Here is a 7,393-nt window from a genome sequence, read left to right as displayed (position 1 = left end):
AAATAAGATTTGGGTTTAAGGGTTTTTGGATGCACAAGTAGTATCTCTACTTGGTGTGGAATTTTTGGCTAGCAAAGATGGGGGGCAAGCACCACATGTTGAAGGATCTATGACAATATGAGTTCTATGTGAATATGAACAAACATAAATCATTACATTGTCTTCCTTGTCCAACGTCAACAATCTTGGTATATAATATTTTGATGAGGGCTCACAATCACAAAAGATTTCCATTATAGTGTATTTGCATGTGAAAGTTCTCTTCCTTATACTAATTATTCGTGAATTGCTTGTATGACCAATATTGTGATTGTCAAGCCTCAAAAGATTTCACTTTCTAAACCCAATGTGAAGCTACCACTAGGCATGATATGATTTCAACTTCATGATATTCAATTTATTCAACAATTTACTCATAGGATATAAGTGAAGCACAAGAGTAAATGACAAGCTACTCCAAAAAGATATAGGTGAAGGGCAAGCGAGTAGTTATGTAAATGGGTAGCTATATGAGGACTCTCTCTTATTTAAAACTTTCATATCTAAGTATTTTATTAAAACAACAAGCAAAACAAAATAAAATGACATTTCAAGAATAGCACACATCATGTGAAGAAGCAAAAACTTAGGCTCAACCGATACTAACCGATAGATGTTGAAGAAGAAAGGTGGGATGCCTACCGGGGCATCCCCAAGCTTAGATGCTTGAGACTTCATGAAATATTATCTTGGGGTGCCTTGGGCATCCCCAAGGTTGAGGTTTTGTATCTCCTTAATTCCTCTCATATCACGGTTTTCCTCAATCTCAAAAGCTTCATCCACACAAAACTCAACAAGAACTCGTCAGATAAGTTAATATAAAGTATAAACCTATGCAAAAACCTTATCATTCTGTACTATAGCAAATAAAAAAAAAATTCAACATTGCATACTAAATGCCTCTGCATTTTAATACTCCTATCCTCAAATAGAATCCTTAAACAAGCAAACATATGCAAACATAACAACAATCTGCCAAAACAGTACAGTCTGTAAAGAATGCAAGATTCATCATACTTACCTAACTACAAAAATTATGAAAATCTACCACATGGCAGAAAATTTGTCAGATCTTATTATGCAAAAAGTTTCAACATTTTATCACACTCTGACTTTTCTAGGGAATTTTTGCAACAGCGCTAAACTTTCTATTTTCAAACAGCAACATGTAGAGTTGTAAAATAAGCATAGTAAAGGCTATCCTTGACATTTTTATTGAAATAAAAGATGCAAAACTTTATTATAAGTAACATAAAGCAAATCCTAACTAAATAAAATGATGCTCCAAGTAAAACTCATATCATGTGATGAATGAAAACATAGCTCCAAGTGAGGTTACAGATAATGTTGGAGACGAAAGAGGGGATGCCTTCCGGTGCATCCCCAACCTTAGTTGCTTGGATCTTCCTTGGATATTAACTTGGGGTGCCTTGTGCATCACCAAGATTAGGGTATTGTCACTCCTTATTCTCCTCATATCGATGTCTCACCCAACACTTGAAAACTTCAATCACAGAAAACTTAATGGAACTTCGTGAGATAGGTTAGTATGATAAAGAGCAAACCATTTCACTTTTGGTACTGTAAAAGACAAGATTCATAATTGTTTCCACACAATGCCTACTATACCATAACATTTCCACAATTTATATTGAGAAATATAAGCCATAGACACTAGAAAATAAACAAACTATGCATTGAAAACAGAATCTGTCAAAAACAGAACAGTCTGTAATGATCTGGACTCAAACCATACTTCTACTACTCCAAAAATTATGAAACAAATTGGACCACATGAGAAATTTTTATATTAAACTTCTGAAAAAAGAACCAACTCAATAGCTGTAGCGACCAGACCTCAAACAGTCTAGTCTCTGTGCATCAGTGTCATCCCTGGATCAGTAATGCTAACACACACAGTACTTGAGAATTTATAACAGAGTTTCAATCACACACTTATTACATCGAACGTCTCAAAAGAGAACTTATTACAATAATATGGCATAAGTCCATCTAAATACGATAACAATGGAAGGCTTGGAAGATAAAGTGAGTCCATCAACTCCAACGACATAGCTGAGTGAACGACAACGACCTATGGCACCTTACTCATTGTCTGAAAAGTCTGCAACATGATATGTTGCAGCCCAAAACGAGTCAGCACATAGAATATGCTGGCAAAGTATCACATAGAGTAATGAACAGAATAAATGCTATCACTACATGCATATATGGCTGGTGGAAAGCTCTATGGTTACAGTTTTTGCATAAAGCCAATTTTTTCCTACAACAAAGGAATACATTTTGTTTAACTATCATGGTGGTTGTTAAACATTGAGAAGGCTCCTCCAACTCAATCCCAATTAAGCATCATCATTAAACCCATTCAAATTCATTTAGAGTGTAGAGATCAACATGATAATCCAGGAACCAGATACTCAAGATGTCCATAACCGGGGACACGGCTAACCGTGATTAGTTTATACACTCTGTAGAGGTTTGCGCACTTCTTCCCACAAGACTCAATCTCCTCCGTTGGATTTCTCGCACTACATGGTGTTTGAGAAACGGATGACCGAGAGACAGTCTTTTAGAAACATTAACTCTTTACTCTGGGTAGACAGTACCAACCTACATCCCCTACATCTGCTAGTCTACCACTGAAAGAGGTCATGTAACATACTCAACTATGCTAGAGCCCATAATATCTTGTGGCTGCACATAGAAGTTTCTAGCATGAATAATCTTATGATCCCTTTGAGTCTGGGTGGCATTCGATAGGATGATCACACGGGTACTCTAGGATATCCTAGGACAACACTGGATTCTCCAGGTGCCCTAACAACCACTGGGTACTCCAGGGTGCCTCAACTAATCCACCCAGATGTGTATTTAAGTAGCCACCTTAAGTTAACCATTAATTAACAATACTCAAATCTTTCATGGACACACTCACCCAATCCACGTCTACCAGCATAGCATAGCAATCCTAAGCATAACGTAGAAGTAACTCCCAAAGATTTGATAATAAAAGGGCAATATGTTCTACCTCATCATCTACTTCCCAAAACCCACATGTTAAATCAGATCCTAGCCATGCCATGTTAGAGGGTTGATCTAATGCATAAAAACTGGGTAATAAAGGGGTATGATCAAAGTGTTACTTGCCTTGCTGATGTCCACAAAACCTAGAGACTCGTAGTAGCACGCTTCACACTCCTGGTACTCTATAGCAAACAAACAATAACATACATAAGCACACAACTAGAAGCATAGGTAAAACTCAAATAAGAGATCTAACCAGAAATTTCAACTGAAGAACTCCAGTTTGCAAAAAGAATCAAATCAAATGGAGCAACGAAACTCAAAGTACGAAAGAAACAAGATTCATTTACTAATCTGGACTAAAGTCAAATTTTATAGTACCAAAATCTTGTTCAAGTTGGTTAAACAGAAAGAGGGCTTTGAGAGGAAGATCCAGGCGCTTGTTTCACCTGAATCAGATAAATGAGCAAAAAGATAAACTAAAACGAAGATCAGGGCAGAAATCACGATCGAAAATAATCGCGGAAATACCCTGGAAAATAAAATGAGATGAACAGGCAAATGAACAAATGTTCGCTGTCTGTGGCTAACTGACGAACAATGTTCGTTAAAACGAACGTACAAACAAACGTCAGATATTTAACTAAACCGAAAAAACCGAACCGATCTGGAAAAAACTAGATCTAGGGTTTCGAAAAAACCAATCAGTTTTTCCGAGAAAACCGGCGGCGGCGGTGGCTACCTCAGGGGGCGGGACGGGGCGGCGGCGCAGCTAGCGGCGGCGGCGGTGCGCGAGCAGCAACGGCGGCGGCGCGGGCAGGGCTAGGGTTTCGGGGCGGTGGCTGGGGTGGCTGCGGGCCTCGGGCCTCGGCTTATAAAGCCGGCCGGGCTAGTGTCCGGCTCGGGCACGACCCGATTTGGTCGGTTAGCTTTTTTTAAAATAAAACCTGACGCAGAAAAACTAATAAAAGAAATACTAAACGGAGTCCAAAAATCCTGAAATAAATATTCACGGTCCTCTAATGATATTGCGGACAAAGTAAACATTTATTTGGGCCTCTAATGCAATTTTGAAAAACGCATTTTTCCTAATTCCAATAAAATAGCAATAAAACTCCAAATAAAATTCTTATTTGATTTAATATTTTTCCTCCAATACTTCTTTATTTTGGAGAAGTCATTTTATCCCCTCTCTTTTATTTTAACTGCGGAAATATTCTAAGAGAAAAATAATTAAAACCAAATGATCCTCTTTTCAAAATTTAAGAAAACTCAAATATGAAAAGAACGAAATCCCCAACTCTCTCCATGGGTCCTTGAGTTGCTTAGGATTTCTAGGATCAACCAAAAATGCAATAAAATATGATATGCAATGATGACCTAATGTATAACATTCCAAATTGAAAATTTGGGATGTTACAAACCTACCCCCCTTAAGATGAATCTCGCCCTCGAGATTCGGGTTGGCTAGAAAATAGGTGCGGGTGGTCCTTCAGTAAGTCTCCGTCTCGTTCCCAGGTGGCTTCATCCTCGGTATGGTGGCACTTCTTCAACTGGGAAACCTAAAACACATCATGAACTCCTAACAATCCTTCTGGCCATTCCAGCTTGTAAGCAACTTCTCCCATATGTTCCAAAACTTTGTATGGTCCCACAAAATGTGATGCTAACTTTCCTTCAACTCCAAAATTCTTAACTCCTCGAAGTGGGGACACGCGAAGATATACTCTGTCTCAGACTTCATAAGATGTCTCCTTGCGTTTAGAACCCGCATAGCTCTTTTGCCTGGATGGGGCTACCTTGAGTCTATCGCAAATCAGTTTAACCTTCTCTTCAGACTCCTTAATCAAATCTGGTCCAAACAACTGACAATCTCCAACTTCATCCCATAACAGCGGTGTCCTGCACCTCCTTCCGTACAAAGCTTCAAAAGGGGCCATCTTCAAACTGGCTTGATAACTGTTGTTGTAAGAGAACTCTGCATACGGCAGATTGTCATCCCAACTAGATCCATAATCTAGCGCACAAGCTCTCAATGTGTCCTCCAGAATCTGATGGACTCTCTCAGTCTGTCCATCTGTCTTTGGATGAAAGGCTGTATTGAACTCTAGCCTGGTACCCAAAGTCTCATGCAACTAATTCCAAAACTTTGAGGTAAACTGGGTTCCTTTATCTGATACAATGGTCCTTGGAACTCCATGCAGACATACGATCCTGGTCATGTATATCTTTGCCAACTTAGCACTAGTGTAAGTGGTCTTCACTGGGATGAAATGAGCTACCTTCGTCAACCGATCGACTATAACCCATATCAAGTCATAGCATGCACGAGTCTTGGGTAAACCCGTGATAAAATCCATGCCTAACTTATCCCACTTCCATTCAGGTATCGGCAATGGCTGTAGCAAACCTGTTGGCTTCTGATGTTCTTCCTTTACTCTCTGACATACATCGCATACTGCTACATACTCGGCAATATCCTTCTTCATTCTGGTCCACCAGAAACTGACCTTCAAATCCAGATACATCTTGGTGTTTCCTGGGTGAATCGAATATGGTGAATCATGGACCTCCTACAGAATCAACTTCCTGATCTCGGGGTCATTAGGCACATATACGCGATCCTCAAACCATAAAGTATCATGCTCAGCCTCACGAAATCCTTTAGCCTTTCCTTTGCTCATCCTTTCCTTTATTTCGGCAATCTCTTTGTCATTCTTCGGAGCTTCTCTGATCTTATCCATCAAGGTAGACTAAATTTCCAACGCTGCTACATAACCTCTTGGAACTATTTCCAAACATAGCTTGTGAAGATCCTATGCTAACTCCTTGGGTAATCCTCCGGTCATGAGTGTATTGACATGGATCTTGCGTCTCAATGCATCGGCTACTACGTTAGCCTTTCTGGGATGGTAGTGCAACTTCATATCATAATCCTTAATGAGTTCCAACCATCTCCCACAACATGAGATTCAACTCCTTCTGCATGAAGATATACTTCCCACTCTTGTGAATCGTGTACACCTCACAATGGTTTCCGATGAGAAAATGTCTCCAGGTCTTCAATGCATGCACAACGGCTGCTAACTCCAAATTGTGTGTAGCATAATTTAGCTCATGAGGTTTAAGCTGTCATGAGGCATATTAAATAACTCTTCCCTCCTGCATAAGCACTGCTCCAAGTCCTCGACGAGAAGCATCACAATACACTTGATAATCCTTGCGTTGATCTGGAAGAATCAACACTGGGGCTGTAACCAAACGTTTCTTCAACTCCTGAAAACTGGCCTCACATTCCTCAGTCCAATTGAACTTGGTGTCCCTCTTCAACAACTCTCTCATGGGCTTTGCAATCTTGGATAAATTCTCAATGAACCTCCGGTAATATCCTGCGAGTCCAAGAAAACTCCGGATCTCTCCAACTGATGTGGGTGATTCCCAGTTAGTCACAATGACAACTTTGGTGGGGTCTACTACTATTCCTTCTTCGGATATAACATGTCCAAGGAATCTAACTTCCTTCAACCAAAACTCACACTTGCTAAACTTGGCGCATAACTAATGTTCCCTGAGCTTCTCGAGAACCAAAACGCAAATGCTCGTCATGCTCCACTTCATTCTTCGAGTAGACCAATATATCATCAATGAACACCACGACAAACTTATCCAAAACTCCATAAACACCTTGTTCATCATGTTTATGAAATATGCAGGCGCATTAGTCAGACCAAATGACATAATGGTATACTCATATAGCCCGTACCTTGTGGTAAAACATGTCTTAGGTATATCCTGCTCTCTAATCTTCAACTGGTGGTATCATGATCGCAGATCGATCTTGGAAAATACTTTAGCTCCTTGCAACTGGTCAAACAAATCATTGATCATCGGCAGTGGGTACTTGTTCTTAATCGTCACTTCAACCAACGCACAATAATCAACAACCATCCTTAATGATCCACCCTTCTTCTCCACTAGAAGTACTGGTGATCCCCAAGGTGACGAACTTGGGCGAATATAGCCTTTATCCAGTAACTCCTTAATCTGCTTCTTAATTTCCTCCAAATTTTGTGCGGGCATCTGATACGGTCTCTTCGTTATTGGCCCGGTGCCTGGCAAAATTTCAATCAAAAACTCAATGCCTCTATCCGGTGGCATGCCTGGGAACTCCTCTGGAAATACATCAAGGAAATCGTTCACCACTGGTCCTTCCTCCTGTACAACTCATGATAAGGAATTCACTTGAGTCCTCTTCGGCAGATGCCGGGATACATACTTAATCCTTCTTCCTTCTGGGGTGGTGAGCAAA

The sequence above is a fragment of the Triticum aestivum genome, chromosome 6B, assembly GCF_018294505.1.
Source record: "Triticum aestivum cultivar Chinese Spring chromosome 6B, IWGSC CS RefSeq v2.1, whole genome shotgun sequence".
Taxonomy (NCBI): Eukaryota; Viridiplantae; Streptophyta; class Magnoliopsida; order Poales; family Poaceae; genus Triticum; species Triticum aestivum.
Note: the sequence above shows the minus strand (reverse complement) of the source record.